An 18,799-nucleotide genomic window follows, 5' to 3' on the forward strand; every position below is an offset into this window, starting at 1 on the left:
CGTATTTACAAGGCCCTTGCACCAGTGGGAAGTGACTTAAAATTGCCAAGCACACATGGGGGTGTATTTACAAGGCCCTTGCACCAGGGGAAAGTGACTTAAAATTGCCAAGCAGACATGAGGGCGTATTTACAACGCCCTTGCACCAGGGGAAAGTGAGTTAAAAATGCCAAGCACACATGAGGGCGTATTTACAAGTCCCTTGCACCAGGACAAAGTGACTTGAAATGGCCAAGCACACATGAGGGCGTATTTACAAGGCCCTTGCACCAGGGGGAAGTGACTTAAAATTGCCAAGCACACATGAGGGCGTATTTACAAGGCCCTTGCACCAGCATAAGGTGTGGCCTATCCAGAGGTATGCTGGATTGTCTGGCAGCCATGGTAAAACCAAGAAATATCCAGGAGCAAAAAGGCAGGTCTTGCAGTCACAAAAGTTTGTTTGAGTTGCGGCCTACTCAGGGTTGCAGATGAAATTTAGGCTTGTTGAAGAGTACAGAGGAGATAATACATGTGCAGGCCTACAGATGAAGTGAGTCATGTCCACTGCACTCTTGAACAAAGGCCAGACCTCCTCTGTCTCCCTGGGCAGGCCTAAACCTCATCTGCACAATGTGATTAGTAATGTTAGGAAACACATGTGATGTAATTGAAAAACGACCAAATATTTTTGCTCATTTCACAATCACATCACTGTGTTTCCTCAGCTTAGGTATCTCATTGAGCAGATATAGTCTAGCATATCCAAGAGTACGCAGAAGGTGAGGACTGTATGCAGCAGTGCAATGTACATAATTATCCTCCTTTGACAATTACAGAAGCCTCAGCATATCCATGCCCCCTAATCAGTCCTAAATGTATATCATTATTATCATAGTGACTATGAAACTCTAGCAGTACATATTGTGAAACCTAAATGACTTCAAGAAACGAGTTTTTAAACCGACAAACAAGCAAATTATTCTCCCATATTCATGTTGGGAAGTGAAATATTTATTTAAAAAAGCAGACCCTATGTTATCCTTCTCATAAATGTGAAAAGTATTTCTTTTTTAAAAAAAACGATTTTCTGGTCATAATTTGAAAACACAGCACAGCTCCTATGTACAAGCACACCCTAGCTGGCTTCCTTATTTTCTCCAAAAAGCATACTAATCTCTTTCTAAATTAAAGGAATCTTTTCTCACCTGAGCACAATTTTTAAACACATCATGTAAGCAAATTAGTCTCCCAGATTCATGGGAGAAGTAACTTAAAATTGTCTAGCACACATAGGCGCGTATTTACAAGGCACATGCACCAGGGGGAAATGACTTATATTTGCAAAGCACTCATGAGGGTGTATTTACAAGGACCTTGCACCACCTTTAAAGTCACTTTTAAAGTGGGGAAAATGACGTGAATGTGGCTCATAAGCCTTGTAAATATGCCCCCATGTTGACTATGTGACTCTTACAGAACATATTGTGAAACTTAAATGACTTCAAGAAACGAGTTTTTAAACTGACAAACAAGCAAATTATTCTCTCATATTCATGGTGGGAAGTGAAATATTTATTTAAAGAAGAAAAAGCCATTTTGTCCTTCTCATAAATGTAAAAAGCATTTCTTTAAAAAAAAAAAAACGATTTTCTGGTCATAATTTGAAAACACAGCACAGCTCCTATGTACAAGCACACCCTGTCAGTACTAATACTTCACATAATCTCCAATTACAATTTGTCAAATAAGCAAAAACGTTTTGGAAAAGATAATGAAAACACTTGACACAAAACAACATTTTAAATGCACAGCTGGCTTCCTTATTTTCTCCATAAACTATACTAGTCTCTATCTAAATTAAATGAATCTTTTCTTACCTTAGCAAATGCTTTTTGAATTTCAAAACAGTCTCAGACACACACCAATTTTTCTTTAGCAGAGCAAAGGGTATGCACTCCAGAGGCTGCAACCAACAAAGGCACAGAAATGCTGTATTTCATCACACATATCTCTCATGTCACCCAATCAAAACTCTTCCCTCATTTTTTTTCAAATCAACAGCCTTCCCCCCTCTGCCCTTGCTGCCCTTTTTCCATAGCAACTACCTCCTGAAAGACCTCTCATGTTTACAAGTTCACAAAACAATGTTTCAAATGAACTCTGAACTCTCAGTACACCTGCTAATCCACTGCAATGTTTCTTAAAATCATTTTTTCTTAACCATTCAAATTACATCTTTCAAAGAACACATCCATGCACCCTAACTTTCTGTTTTCAGAAATGGAAATCCACCAATCACTGCTAGTGAATCATTAGCACTGAAACTCTACAGTTTTTTTTTCTTTACAAACTCCTACTGTTTCAACTGCCATTTCATTCCCACACTTCTTCTGACTGCAGCAGAACCTCCTCTCACCATGTTTTCTGTCTGGATTCTTGGACATAGCTACATCCACTGGGCTCACAGGTATGCTGATAACAGAAATGTACACAACCTCAATTTACAAAATGTGGAAATCAAATGGATTGGCCTCAGAGGATTGAGATGTCACCAATTGATACCATTGGTGAAAACCTTTTTGCATTTGCCAAACCCTGGCCTCATAATAGTGCACTGTGGAGGAAATGATTTGGGCACTTTGACTGGGGTAGGTCTGGAAATGCTTTTAAAGGACACCTTTGAGCAATTGATGGCACTTTTTCCTCAAACTGCCTTGGTATCAGTAGCGGTCGGCAGTAGGTGTTTCTATAGGGCGGTGACGTGGGCAGGAGGAGGGGCAGGGTGGGGGGAAATAATGTATGGATTACGGAGTTTTACAGGTAAGTAAACATTTAAATACATAAAACGAATTTCGTTGCGCACACTGCATCACCAAATGTGATGCAGTGCGCGCAACGAAATTCGTTTTATGTATTTAAATGTTTACTTACCTGTACAACTCCGTAATCCATACATTATTTACCCCCACCCTGCCCCTCCTCCTGCCCACGTCACCGCCCTATAGAAACACCTACTGCCGACCGCTACTGCTTGGTATATTCCTATATATGCCAAAGACAGAAATGGAGGTGGTCCAATCAATTTTGTCCACAAATTGAGAAAGCGAGGAAGCATGTAAATAAGTCTGTTTCAGCTTATATGAGAGCCCATGGAATGGGCTCCATCTACAACAATAACTTGCGTTACTACATGCAAGATATCTACAGAGGAGATGGTGTGCACTTCTCAGATGAGGGAAACCGAGTTTTCATACAAAATTTAAGACTGTGTATTGGTGCCTACTTATAAGTACCTAGAACTTGCACAGAACACAAAAGCTCTTTTCAGAGCTACCTTAACTATAATTACTCTTTAAAAATTTCAAATGTACCTTTTCACTAATTTTCACTTATGTTCGCTTCCCGGTTTGCTACCCGGTTCCCGTACCGGCAGCTAACCACGCGAAAAATTCAAAAATTCATTTTTTTTCCGCCATATATGAGCCTCCTCAGCCACCCTCAGAAAACCTAGGGGGTCAAGATACATCTCCCGTGCCCCCTTATACCCATTTCCCACATTGTTTTTCCTCCATCTTGTGATTAAATTCGACCAAAACACAAAATGGCGAACTCCCGTTACGCTACCGGTTCGCTACCCGGTTCGCGTTCTGGGTAGAGCTTCTACCGCGAAAAAAATCGAATTTTTATTTTTTTATTTTTTGCCCCACTGGACCCTTTAATAGCCCCCACATCATTCCTAGGGGGTCAGGAGGGGTCTACCTTGCCCCCTTTCATTAATTTCCCCCCTTCATTTTTCTCCACCTCTTGTCTCCCGATCCTACCGAGAGACAAGATGGCGGCCGTTCTGGACTGTTTAGAATGTTGACAGAAACCGGAGAGCCACTCAGCTTCGCTTCGCGAAGTTCCGTTACGCGTCAGGTACGCGAACCGGGGCACTAACCGGAGCGCTGTTACAGATATATCTGTTTTTTAAAACGTTAATTTCTCAAAATCCACTGGAGCGCATTTCTCGATGCGACAACATCTTCAGACTGAAACTGTACAACTTCTTACTGAGGCTCTTTTCATGGGAAATGTCCTCCCACATATCCTTGAGTTTTGTCTTTTCTTTTTTTGTGATGTAAGACGTCACATACCGAGCCACAGCCATACAGTTGTCAGCTACAAACTGTATATCCATGTTAGCATTCCACATGGACAAAATCACTAGGTTGTAGTCGTTGATGTTCTTGGACTCTTCGTTTCTTTTCAAATTGTATGTATTTTTGGGTGATTTCCTCGTCACATTATGTCACAGCGAAGACATCAAATTGTTCACTCTTCCTTTAGATATCACCGATCGTGGAAATCCAAAATGACCTTTTGTATAGTACTTGTTCTTGTTTCTGAATTTACGACGACAGTACTTTCCACAACGATGGCTTTGAAACCGTAAAACTTGTTCTCTTAGACTTTTGTCTTCCTTTGTCTTTGGAACAGCACATGTAGAATACTGTTCTATGAAATTCATCACTAAGTCATCCGGATCTGTTCCAAATTTGGGTGCATCTTTGATCCATAGCAGCATATGTATATGAGGAGCACCTCTTGCTTGATACTCCTTTCTCCAGAAGAAATCCAACACCTCTCCAAGAGGTGGATTTTTCTTGTTCGTGATGAAAGACATCATAGCTTCAAATCTATGATTGAAGTACCTGCATACATTCACTGGATCCAAAGAGCACAGTTCTCCGGGTGTCTTGAATTCAATATTTTCAATGTTTCCATTTGCCTCTCGTAGAAATTCAAGTAAGTCTTCCCAGCCATACTCCGCACAGCTGAGAGTGAGGAACCATGTGGGAGTTCCCAAGTTCCTCAGCATACATTTTAAGTCACCATGACGACGGTACCAATACTCATTGGTACCACACTGACATCCCATCAGATTAATCAGATGAGAATCCAAAATACTGTCTTGCACATTCACTTTATCCATAAAGTCCCTTGCTGAGATATTTCGCAGTTGTACACCACTTTTCAGGATGTGGTTCACTGCATAAGACAGTGAAGACAGATCACTTTCAAACAGTAGATGAAACAAATAGGGAATGCATTGACGAAACCTAGGATCTTCTGCATACAATCGTAAAGTCCGGTATTCAGAAGCAGGAATTTGATCAGGTCGCTCATCATATCGTCCTCCTTGACCTGTGGGAAATAACTGTGGAAAACACAGAGCTTCCAAACTTTCCTCCCAAACACTAATGGGACTCCCTTTGGCTTGTTTCATTTGAAACAACTCAATAGCATTCCCCATGACTTCCTTGGAATGCAAAGGATGAACACTATAATGTTCATATATTTCTTCATTTTTAAAGGCTTCTACTTTCTCAATTTGTCCAGCACACAATTCGCTGTCTTCTTCTTCACCTACTTCCTCTTCTGCAACACATACATTCTTGTAGTACTCATTGTTTTTTATCAAATACAATGTTGCCTTTTTGACTTTCCTAACATCCACTAAATCTTGCCAGATTTTCTTACTCTTTGTCGGAACCCCATTAACTAGGATAACCAGAGGTTCCTCTTCCACTTTCTCTACTCCAATTGTATTAATGTTTTTCTTCAAATCTAAAGGCAAATAAACAACTCTTCCCTTTAATCCTCTCTGTAAATCTGATGGAGGCAATTTCCCTGTCTTTGGCTCCATTCGTACAACAGCCTGAAAGGGATGCACACTTTGAATCAAAATAGATTCATAAGTATTTAAATCCTTCAATTCAGAAGGAATGTTAACCAATTCCAGATTATTATGAACCACTCTAGCAGGCATCCGGTTTTGGTTTAATTTGTTAAAACAATAAGTACACATACGTTGGTCCGATCCCAAATCAAAACAATTTTCTACCATCAAGTATGTGGCAAAATCCTTCCATTCACTATTGTTTTCCATTTCACTTTTTGCATATAAATCCACTAGCTTTGTCTGATTCTTATAATAAGTCCGTCGACAACACACACAAGTGAAATTTGGCCTCTCACTTGATTTCACCTGAAAGATGGAAATTTCCTTGTGAAACTTATCTATATTAGAAAACTGTACACTCTCCTCCACATTACCTTCTACTACTGGGTCAATTTCAACATTGTTCTCTTTACTAGCAAAGTAACAGAACTCAATTTCTTCACAAATATTCTTCACATGTAGTTCTGAACCATGCAAAAGAGCACTGCTCAATTGTTTAAGCATAATTGCTGGACTCTTAGCATAATACACCATTCTCACTAATTTCCTCACTTTATTATGATGCACTGCTAGCATCCTGAAATGATGAAAAACACTCTGGCATACTCTTCTGAAAAGACAAGCCAGTGAATGCCCATGCAAACCTGTTACTTCTCTCACTCTGCAAGGATTTAATTCTTGCAACAACTTCATTTTCTGTTTTAAACTTTTCTTATTAAATGTACGAACAAAATCACAAAGCAAATTTATGGAATCCTGTCGCACACTGCAAATAGTACTACACTTCCAGGTGTACACTGGTCCCTTAGGACGTCCCCCTAAAACTTCATTACCTAACACATCTTCTGCATCTGCAGACACAAGTTTTTCTTTTTCAACCGGACAACCATCTTTCACCTCATATGCTCGACCACTGGTGTCAACTGCATGCACCAGATCATTGTCCTGGAAGTAACTCTCCTCATTGAAAAATGCCTCACTACATCCATTCTCCTGAGAAAACTTCACAGAAATTACTACGATTAACTACTCTCTTCCATCTACTATTTGATTTGAAATCATAAATTACCTTGTTTAGTTTCCTAATTCTATTGATTACCAAAATAAATAACTTTCGCTTAATTTCGAAAGCCTGAACAATAATTTTCTCTATATTTTTCTTTTTCTTATAAAATGCCACTTTCTGTTGGCCTTTCTTAATATTTTTTAACAAATTGACAATTATCCTGTTGCGGAACATTCGCCTACGAATGTCCCGGAACTGATTTTCCCTTCTACTGCCATGCACAGAGTTATCTCCTGCTCTAGCAGAAACTTTTTTGACGGGCCTTTCCTTTTCCTTTAAATTGTCTCTCTTCTTCTGCACTAAAACATGTTCTATAGTGGTATTTGTTTGTCTGCAAATTCTTTTTAATAATGATTTCATTTTCTTACCCGGAGCTTTTTTGGCGACTTGAAACGATTTTATAGTAGAGGACTGCTGCAAATCTTTACCAAGGTGGAGTGTAAGTCGATTTGCTTCTTTTTGTTTCGTCTGCCTTGAGGGCATTTTTTAATTTTTCAAAAGATCTTCAGTTAAATCTGTGGAAATTTTTTTAAAAAAATGTTATTAACCACTATTACCAAACAGTAAACCAATAACAGTAGGCAAACAATTAACACACTAGTTGTCAATTCTACCTACAGTAATTTAACAACATAGACAAATTTAAAAATCTCAAATAGTAGCAATGGAATGCTGCCACATATGACCTGTGCTCTGTTATATGTTAATCTCAACTAATTTTGAGACTCTATTTCACAGTTATATTAAAAACACTTCACACAGGGTGTTTTTGAAAACTTTTATATAATTTTAAATCAACATCTACAGATTGTTCCACATCTAGAGATTGTTCCTCATCTAGACATTGTTCCTCATCTAGAAATTGTTCCACATCTAGAGATTGCACCATATCAGACATTGTTGATGTTATTGTTATTGACTTAAAATTGCCAAGCACACATGAAGGCGTATTTACAAGGCCCTTGCACCAGGATGAAGTGACTTGGAATGGCCAAGCACACATGAGGGCGTATTTACAAGGCCCTTGCACCAGGGGGAAGTGACTTAAAAATGCCAAGCACACATGGGCGCGTATTTACAAGGCCCTTGAACCAGGGGAAAGTGACTTAAAATTGCCAAGCAGACATGAGGGCGTATTTACAACGCCCTTGCACCAGGGGGAAGTGAGTTAAAATTGCCAAGCATACATGAAGGCGTATTTACAAGGCCCTTGCACCAGGATGAAGTGACTTGGAATGGCCAAGCACACATGAGGGCGTATTTACAAGGCCCTTGCACCAGGGGGAAGTGACTTAAAAATGCCAAGCACACATGGGCGCGTATTTACAAGGCCCTTGATCCAGGGGAAAGTGACTTAAAATTGCCAAGCAGACATGAGGGCGTATTTACAACGCCCTTGCACCAGGGGAAAGTGAGTTAAAATTGCCAAGCACACATGAGGGCGTATTTACAAGGCCCTTGCACCAGGACGAAGTGACTTGAAATGGCCAAGCACATATGAGGGCGTATTTACAAGGCCCTTGCACCAGGGGGAAGTGACTTAAAATTGCCAAGCACACATGAGGGCGTATTAACAAGGCCCTTGCACCAGCAAAAAATGTGGCCTATCCAGAGGTATGCTGGATTGTCTGGCAGCCATGGTAAAACCAAGAAATATCCAGGAGCAAAAAGGCAGGTCTTGCAGTCACAAAAGTTTGTTTGAGGTGAGGCCTACTCAGTGTTTCAGATGAAATTTACGCTTATTGAAGAGTACAGAGGAGATAATACATGTGCAGGCCTACAGATGAAGTGAGTCATGTCCACTGCACTCTTGAACAAAGGCCGGACCTCCTCTGTCTGCCTGGGCAGGCCTAAACCTCATCTGCACAATGTGATTAGTAATGTTAGGAAACACAGGTGATGTAATTGAAAAACGTCCAAATATTTTTGCTCATTTCACAATCACATCACCTGTGTTTCCTCAGCTTAGGCATCTCATTGAGCAGATATAGTCTAGCATATCCAAGAGTACGTAGAAGGTGAGGACTGTATGCAGCAGTGCAATGTACATAATTATCCTCCTTTGACAATTACAGAAGCCTCAGCATATCCATGCCCCCTAAACAGTCCTAAATGTATATCATTATTATCATAGTGACTATGAAACTCTAGCAGTACATATTGTGAAACCTAAATGACTTCAAAAAACGAGTTTTTAAACCGACAAACAAGCAAATTATTCTCCCATATTCATGGTGGGAAGTGAAATATTTATTTAAAGAAGAAGAAGCCATTTTGTCCTTCTCATAAATGTAAAAAGCATTTCTTTTTTTTAAAAAACGATTTCCTGGTCATAATTTGAAAACACAGCACAGCTCCTATGTACAAGCACACCCTGTCAGTACTAATACTTCACATAATCTCCAATTACACTTTCTCAAATAAGCAAAAACTTTTTGGAAAAGATAATGAAAACACTTGACACAAAACAACATTTTAAATGCACAGCTGGCTTCCTTATTTTCTCCATAAACTATACTAGTCTCTATCTAAATTAAATGAATCTTTTCTCACCTTAGCAAATGCTTTTTGAATTTCAAAACAGTCTCAGACACACACCAATTTTTCTTTAGCAGAGCAAAGGGTATGCACTCCAGAGGCTGCAACCAACAAAGGCACAGAAATGCTGTATTTCATCACACATATCTCTCATGTCACCAAATCAAAACTCTTCCCTCACTTTTTTCAAATCAACAGCCTTCCCCCCTCTGCCCTTTCTGCCCTTTTCCATAGCAACTACCTCCTGAAAAACCTCTCATGTTTACAAGTTCACACAACAATGTTTCAAATGAACTCTGAACTCTCAGTACTCCTGCTAATCCACTGAAATGTTTCTTAAAATCATTTTTTCTTAACCATTCAAATTACATCTTTCAAAGAACACATCCATGCACCCTAACTTTCTGTTTTCAGAAATGGAAATCCACCAATCACTGCTAGTGAATCATTAGCACTGAAACTCCAAAGTTTTTTTTTCTTTACAAACTCCTACTGTTTCAACTGCCATTTCATTCCCACACTTCTTCTGACTGCAGCAGAACCTCCTCTCACCATGTTTTCTGTCTGGATTCTTGGACATAGCTACATCCACTGGGCTCACAGGTATGCTGATAACAGAAATTTACACTACCTCAATTTACAAAATGTGGAAATCAAATGGATTGGCCACAGAGGATTGAGGATGAGCCTCCTCAGCCACCCTCAGAAAACCGAGGGGGTCAAGATACGTCTCCCGTGCCCCCTTATACCCATTTCCCACATTGTTTTTCCTCCATCTTGTGATTAAATTCGACCAAAACACAAAATGGCGAACTCCCGTTACGCTACCGGTGAGCTACCCTGTTCGCGTACCGGGTAGCGCTTCTACCGTGAAAAAAATCAAATTTTTATTATTTTTATTTTTTGCCCCACAGGACCCTTTAATAGCCCCCACAACATTCCTAGGGGGTCAGGAGGGGTCTACCTTGCTCCCTTTCCTTAATTTCCCCCTTCGTTTTTCTCCACCTCTTGTCTCCCGATCCTACCGAGAGACAAGATGGCGGCCGTTCCGGACTGTTTAGAATGTTGACAGAATCGGGAGTGCCAATCAGCTTCGCTTCGCGAAGTTCTGTTACGCGTCAGGTACGCGAACCGGGGCGCTAACCGGAGCGCTGTTACAGATATATCTGTTTTTTAAAATGTTAATTTCTCAAAATCCACTGGAGCACATATATTGAGACATAGCAAAGGCACGTCGGGCAAACCATATCTACAATTTTGCAAAGTTTCGTGTAAATCCATTCAGCCGTTCGAGCTAAAAGTGATTCCAACCGCCCTATGGAAAAATGAATGGGAAAAACGTGTTTTGGGACCCCCTTTTTTTCTCGGCCCCCCTTGACGAACCCTCCCCAAATTTTCAGGGGCTGCTCAGAAACAAAATATATGCCATTTTCCTGAAAATTCCAGCCAATTACGTCCACAAACGCCAAAGTTATTCAACATAGAATTTTCAGAAATCCCATAGGAAAAAAATCCTAACTATATGTGAGCCAAAATGAAAAAACAAGTAAACCAGGGGGTCTGCTAAAGAGTAAAATGTACACAAACACACTAAGACTCAGAGCCAAATTAAATACCAGGTAAAAATACCTTGAAGTCTACAGAGAAGTACTCAAACCCAACACACATACAACCACCAGTAATGGGAGGTGAGACCCAATGCCCAGAGATGGATTCCCATCAAAGTCTTCTTAGTGATCAATATTATCATATGGTAATCCAAACGTTGGAATGGTGCGTCTCAAGATCATTGAGAAAGCTTCCATAACCAACATGAAAGACAAAGTTTCGACCCGCAATCACTAGTAGACCATACGTGTGATCACTAAATGGGATATGTGCAGTGCAAAAGATAAGTGTAGTGGTGATGATTAAGAATAGAATAGAGGACAAACGACAAACAACTTTAATGGCCATTGGTCTCCTTTACACTGGCGCCAGAACCTGCAACCTTTTGCTGCTGCTTGCACCCTCCCAGGCCGGTCTTGCTGGGAAAAATACCTGCCTGACATCGGAGGTGCACGGGGACACCTTGCCCAATCTCCTTGCTCCCTGCACTAGGGCCAGTCTTCCCCGGCCGCCACAAGCCTCTTGACATCTGGCGCGGTCGCTGTGTATGGGGGGCACTACAGGTCCCAGCAGCCCTAGTGGCTGGAAGCCGCAGACGCCCTGTCCACGCCCGGAAGCGTTTTAAAATCAGCCGGGACCCTTGACAAAGTGGGTCTCCTTTACAGTTCCGTCAGAACCTGTGATCTTTTGCTGCTGCTTGCAGCTCCCAGGCCGGTCTTGCTGTGAAACCTACCTGCCTGACATCGGAGGTGCACGGGGACACCTTGCCCAATCTTCTTGCTCCCTGCACTAGGGCCGGTCTCCCCCCGCCACCGCAAGCCTCCTGACATCTGACGTGGCCGCTGTGTGGTGGGGACTACAGGTCCCAGCAGCCCTAGCGGCAGGAAGCCGCTGACGCCTTGTCCACTCCCGGAGGCGTTTTGTAATCAGCCGGGACCCTCGCGACGCGGGACGTGAGCGGGACGCCGGGCGAAGCCCGGGCAAAGGGCGGGCCGTCTACGGCTGTCCAGGGCCGACCAAGGCTGGGCTGGGCCACCCCAATTGATTGCCTCCATCAGGACTTTTGAAGTAAGACTCTTATAGCGAGAGACCTTCTTTTGCTCTATCACCATTGTTGTTTTATCTAAAGCTTAAGAAAAGTTGAGAATGTCTCCCGCTTCCAGTGCAGGAAGAAAACCATTGGTTGGATCCTCACTGATAGGGCCTCTGGATGCCTTTATTACCAGGGCAGCTTCTGCCATAGAAAAGGAAATCGAATTGACGGAGCGGCGTATATCTGCTGAATGGTTGACTAAACGCTCTTCGTTAGGGGCTATACAGTTATCCCAGACCCCAACACAGGTGGCTAGGACAACAGGGCACATTGAAGAAATTGATATACCCCCACAGCTGCAAGACTTACCAGTCTGGTTAATTAGCCAAGAGGGCTCCCAGCATACTGACATTAGCCTTGATAACATTAGGGATGAATCCCTGTCTTTCATGTTGGTTATGGAAATTGTCTCAATGATCTAGAGACGCACCATTCCAACGTTTGGATTACCATATGATAATATTGATCACTAACAAGACTTTGATGGGAATCCATCTCTGGACATTGGGTCTCAACTACCATTACTGGTGGTTGTATGTGTGTTGGGTTTGAGTACTTCTCTGTAGACTTCAAGGTATTTTTACCTGGTACTTAATTTGGCTCTGAGTCTTAGTGTGTTTGAGTACATTTTACTCTTTAGCAGACACCCTGGTTTACTTACATATACTATTGACATAATGATCGAAGATGGAGGGATAGTCTCTGAGCATTAAACACTCATTATCACGCTCACACTCATTAGGTAAATGACTTCATTACGCATGAAACTGAGGCGACTTGTTATGACACAATCATACCTTCAGCATTGCACACTTACTCGATGGGACTACATTTCCCATGAGATTGAAGCGACACACTATGATTTACATATACTATCGACATAATGATCGAAGATTGAGGGATAGTCTCTGAGCATCAAACATTCATTATCGTGCTCACACTCATTAGGTAAATGACTTCATTACCTATGAAACTGAGGCGATTTGTTATGACACAATCATACCTTCAGCATCGTGCACATACTCGATGGGACTACATTTCCCATGAGGTTAAGGCGACACGCGATGACGTAATCACGCTCTCGCGTGGTTACGCGCCGGCAACACGGAGCAGGAAGAAAGGAGCCGGCTAACATAAAAACCACATGTTCCTGTAGTCGGTACCTCCCCGACGGCTTGGATGACCGTCAGAGGTACCAACGGACAGGTAAGGCCTAGTGATATTAGTGAGAATGGCGAGCGAGAAGCGTTAATTGATTAGGCTCCGGACTACTTTGAAAGAGACAATGTCGTCCCTTGAGCTAGCTGCATTGAGTCACTCGGGATGCTTAAGGGGTGATGTGTAATTTTTAATGATCTCAGGGAAGACTTTTTCTGAGTTTTTTTACTCAGGCTATTATTGGTTTGCATAGCTGGGATGTCCGACCACATAATAAGAATAGGATATAAGCATGTGCAACATTAATCATGTGAATTATGTGTATTTGCACCTTTGATCTAGAGACACCGAGTAGATATGGAGGGATGATTAGTATTCAGACAGACACCACCAACTCTCTCAGGGTATCTTCACTACTATAAATTTTGGATACGCGATTGAGAAAAAGTTTTTTTTAACCTCTAGGCTGAGTCAGGTGCATAGAAAGTTGAGCACCATGATATCTGCAATACGGGACTGGCCCATGACAACAGGAAGGGTTGCTTTGTGGGAATGTGAGAAGTTTTATACTGGTTTTGCGACAATATGAATAATAGGTAGAAGATGTAAGGCAAGTCAGAGCACCAAAATTTAAATGTTGGGTTGCTCTGTTCCTTCCTTTTCAGAGCGTTGCCTCCTTTACCCTGAGCCATTGCCAGGTGGGGTGAGGTATTTCCTCCGTATACTTAAGGTAAGAAAGAGTGATGAGTGCCCTAAAACAGGGTGTAACTGGCTGGCAAATTTGTTGCTACAATGGTTATTATTATGGAACACATGAATTTACATCCAAGGCTTTTAGATTGCCATGATATTTACTTCTTTTTGTATTTTTCCATAGATATTTCAAGAGATACGAGAATTGGGAACTGTGAGAAACAGGTGACAAGGTTGTGTTGTTTCCAAGTGGGACATATGCATGGACACACTTTAGATTTAATTAATGATTAATTTTTTCACTTGTGCAGTAGCATAAATAATTGGATAGGTCCTGATGAAAGCATAAGGTACAGATTTGCCTAGATGTGCTGAAACATGTTGACCATTTGACTATTAGAGACAGCTATCTGTTGAAACTGTTCTTTTGCACTGTTTTTAATTTGGACCGTGGCAGACAAGAATAAAATTGTGGTCTTACCATGCTTCAATTTTAACTTCACATTCACGATTGCACTGCACTTCTTTCCCATACACTCTGTAATACGTCTGCTCACATCTGTGTAAATAAACTATTGAGTATAGGTTTATAAAACATCCTTGGGCTCCTCCATCAATAGGGTGGAGTTGTAGCCCTAATAGTCACTAGGTTGACTATTAAAGGAGACCCAGATGATGAAGAATGTCACCCGGAATGGTGAGTGATGGGAATCCGAAAATGTATTGAATATTTTTTCAGGATTTATTATTCTTTGAGATAGCCTTGGCTAGGTAAAATATATGTGGCTCCATTTGTGTGTAGACTCTGGGATATTGTTGTTTGTACTATGATGCCTAAAGCTACTTTACTCTATGGCACAGTAGGTAGCCGCTTATGATTTGTTTGCTTTTGTTACTTTATGAACAGCTCACACATTCCCTCATGTTCCTCTCAATCATAGAATCCATACAAGGCCGTCAGTAGTAGAGTCTTGTTTTGCTTTTAGTTAAACTGCAACCTAGGCGGCTTTCATGTGCCAAATATATGAGTTTCTTTTGCAATCCTTCAGGTGGTATTAATTTGATTTATATATAGCTTGAGGATATACAGTTCATGATGCACATCCCAAAATCCTTTTTCATCCTCTTTTAAATCTGCACATTTCCTTGGCCACCCCTTCTAAATCCAATCTTTTAGTCTGTTATTCACTGGATCAATCATCCCTCACACCATCTTCCCATTATTGTATGTTTATACCATCCATGATGAACGCTACATCAAATTATTATACTTGCCAATCACCATTTTCTTTGTCAGATAAGGGAAGCCTCTACAAGCAGTCTGCAACTTCTTTTTTTATTCCATTTTGAAATTAAACCCCTCCAAATCAAGGAACCAGCAAGAAGTTCTAGGGGTAGTCCTTTCGATGTTTTTCACCGAGAGTGCTGCAACCAAGGGCTTGTGGTCAGTCCTTAATGTAAATGGTATACCCCATACAAAGAATCTGAAATGTTGCACTACCCAAAAACATTCTTGCACTTCATTTTCGCCAACCGAATACCTAGATTCTGCTTTGACAATACACTGGAAGCAAAACCTACAATTCTTTCTTTGCCCTCTACTACTTGACTAGGGGGTCGCACCTATTCCTTTAGTGCTAGCATTAGTGTTAGGTATTGTATGTTTCCTTGTGTCAAACTGACCCAAATGAGGTACATTTACAATCCCATCTTTAAGTTTACTGAATGCCTCTTCACAATATTTGCACCAAACTATTTTTTTTAGTAATTTTCTCATTGGAAAAGTGAAAATTCTTCACAAATTTTGAATAATATTTCGAAAGTCCCAGGAATTATTTTATTTCCTCTTTACTGTTAGGAATAGGAGCTAGCCTAATTGGCTCCACCAGATCAAGTGTATGTTTTATCCCTTTCTTGGATATTACATGTCCCAAATAGGGGACAGTCTTGACCCCAATTTGGCATTTTTCTTTCTTTAAAGTCAAACATGCTGTCTTAAGTTTGTTCAAAATATTGTGATCTTCCTCTGTGTTCCCAAATAGTAGCAAATTGACTTGGAAACATAAAATATGATCTACACACTTTAAAATCTGCTGCATCTCTCTCTGCAAAACAGCAGCAATGGAAGCAACACCAAAATGCTTTCTTAAATATTTATAAGCACCAAAAGGTGTTATGAATGATGTTAAACGTCTACTCTTTGGGTGTCATTCCAACTGAAGGTATGCAGAGGATAAATCAATTCCAGAAAATAATTCTGCCCTACCCACCAAACACAACATCTCACTGATGTTTTGGGATGCCAAGTCACCCAAATGTTTGCGTTAAGAGCTCTCAAATCAATACATAACTGAATGGCCTTACTATTAGATTTTAAAATAATAACAATGGGTGTGACCCATTCAACACTTTCAATAGTCTCAATCACACCTTCTTTAACTAATTTCTCCTACTTCCCTCATCATAAAAGGAATGGTCTTGCATTTGTGTGCAATGGGTTTAGCATTATCTTTTAATCTATTCTTGTGTTGGAACTCCCTCAGACATCCCAACCTGTCTGTAAATACCTCTGGAAACTCATCCAACAATTCCAAACGCCATTCCAATCTTTCAACTAACATAACTCTCACTTACGCTGTGGGATCCAATTTGATTCCAAATCCTTCTGATGCGCCCAACCTAGAAGACTGGATCCCTGCTTTGCTAGATATACCTTTCATATTCTACTTCTATCCTACAATGTCATTCTCATGGTTACCATTCCTTCTAGAGGTATATGGTCTTTGTTTTAGCCTACAGGGATAACATCAGGTTTCTAGAAAGGGATAATGTTGTGCTGACAGTCTTGACAGTCTGCATGGTAGGTTTCACTGTTTATAAAAGTAAAAGATGAACTTGTCTCAGCATAAACCCTTATTATCTGTCCGTCTAAATTTAATTCACAGTGTGGAAGCTCATTGCCCCTCTCATTGCCCTTCTTATCCTCTGATACTTGGAGTACATATTTACCCTCTCTTCTTCTGCAACTTCAATGTTATTTAGAGTTCTACCGCTCAATTCCTTACATACTCATGCAAATGTCCCTTGTGGTTGCACTTTCTGCATAACGCTGTCCTGGCTAAGCAATTCACATTGTTCGCCAAATGCCCCATGCTGCCACATGTAAAACACTTAAGTCTATGTTCCTGGATGTACTTTTCGTTCCCAAACTCCTTAAGCAGTTAATTTATTTTTTTTATAGCACACACACGTTTCTGCTCATCACGGATTTCATTAAACACCGGCTTGCTTTACACCCTCATCTCTCTGATAGATTCAGCAGTATGTTCAACAATTGTATCAATTGTTTTTATTAAATTGGGACTACCTACTAATACTTTCTCTTGTTTTTTTGTTGTTGTTTGTACAACGTTCCAACTGATCCCTTATAAGGGAATCATTTAACTATTCAAACTCACACATGTGCGCTAACCCTGTAAAATAGCTATAATTTCCAACTTTCTTAATCTTTCCCTGGATTCTTCCCCCAAAAATGTCTCTCCAGTACAACATTTATCTTTTCCACAAATTATATCTCCAATTCCTTGATGGTACTTGTATAAATATCTCCCTCATCAGTATTTCTTTGCCTTCTTCCAATTCAGGCAGACTTTCAAAAACTTTTCTTCCTTCTGTGCCTAGATTATATTAATAAAATATGCTGCTTCCTTACTGCTGAGAACCCACTACCTTCTAGGGCAATAAGATACGATTCAAATAGTTTTACCCAACTTAGTCATGCTAGAATGCGTTTACCTACATCAGGATGGAATGGAGGTGGTTGATTGATATTTGCAGCTGACATTATGCTAAATAGAAGTTCTCAATTATGCTAGCTAGACTGCTCCTACAATAAATTGACCAAAACGTACACTGTCTAATTTTCCTTATATGTGGAATGTGATACTCAAGCTAACTGATGTATATAACTTGTATTATGCTTTAGAAAAAAATATATTCTAAAAAACTTTGTACACAGAAGCTACAGTCTAAAACCTGTGGGAGGAAAAGGTCAAACAAACACACTCCCCTCCCTCCATTGTGTTAAACACAGTTCAGTTGAAATATTTTTCGGACAATGCCAGCTGGCGATGTTCTTCAGTGTGCCCACATCCTTATGCTGGTATCTAAGTCCCTAAAACACAATTGTAATTGGATAAGGTCCTTGGGGAGAAGAATCACAGGAAAAAGTACTGGATAATTATGACTCCACAAAACCACACCAGGTAACCCAAGGAGGAAAACGCCAAAATGTTGACAAACTTTGAGGCAGAGCAGTCCGTTCAGAATGTTGAGGTCGATGCCTCACCAGGTAACCCAAAAACTGCTGCTTCATAGTTGTCTGACTTTGTTCAATCTAATGATTTGCTTCATGATTCTCAGTCTGGCGTCCATGCATGCTATAGCATGGAGGCCACTCTTCTGGTAGTTGCAGAGACAATCAGAGAGGCTTTGGATGGAGGGGCATCTGTTGTAGTGGTACTGCTTGATCTATCGGCAGCATTAAACACAGTTGAACATTTTAACGTGTTGACTAGATTAGGCCATTTTGGCTTTCAGGGCACCATGCTATAGTGGATTCAATCTTTCTTAAAAGATCAAACTCAACATGTTTTAGTTCGCCCTTCTTCATCTTCGCCTAAACTGTTAGTTTGCTGTGCGCCACAAGTCTCTGCCCTCAGTCCAATGCTTTTCAACCTTTGCCTCGACCCTTAGGCCTCCCACATTGAGACCTGGGGAGTGAAAATTGTTTCATATGCAGATGACACTCAACTGATATTCTAATTTAAATAATGTTCTGAGGCTGCCTTTATCAATTTCAAAAAGTGCTTAAAGAGCATTGCCAAATGGATTGAAATCAATTCTTTGAAACTGAACACGGATAAACAGAGTTGCT

The sequence above is a fragment of the Lissotriton vulgaris genome, chromosome 1_1, assembly GCF_964263255.1.
Source record: "Lissotriton vulgaris chromosome 1_1, aLisVul1.2, whole genome shotgun sequence".
Taxonomy (NCBI): domain Eukaryota; kingdom Metazoa; phylum Chordata; class Amphibia; order Caudata; family Salamandridae; genus Lissotriton; species Lissotriton vulgaris.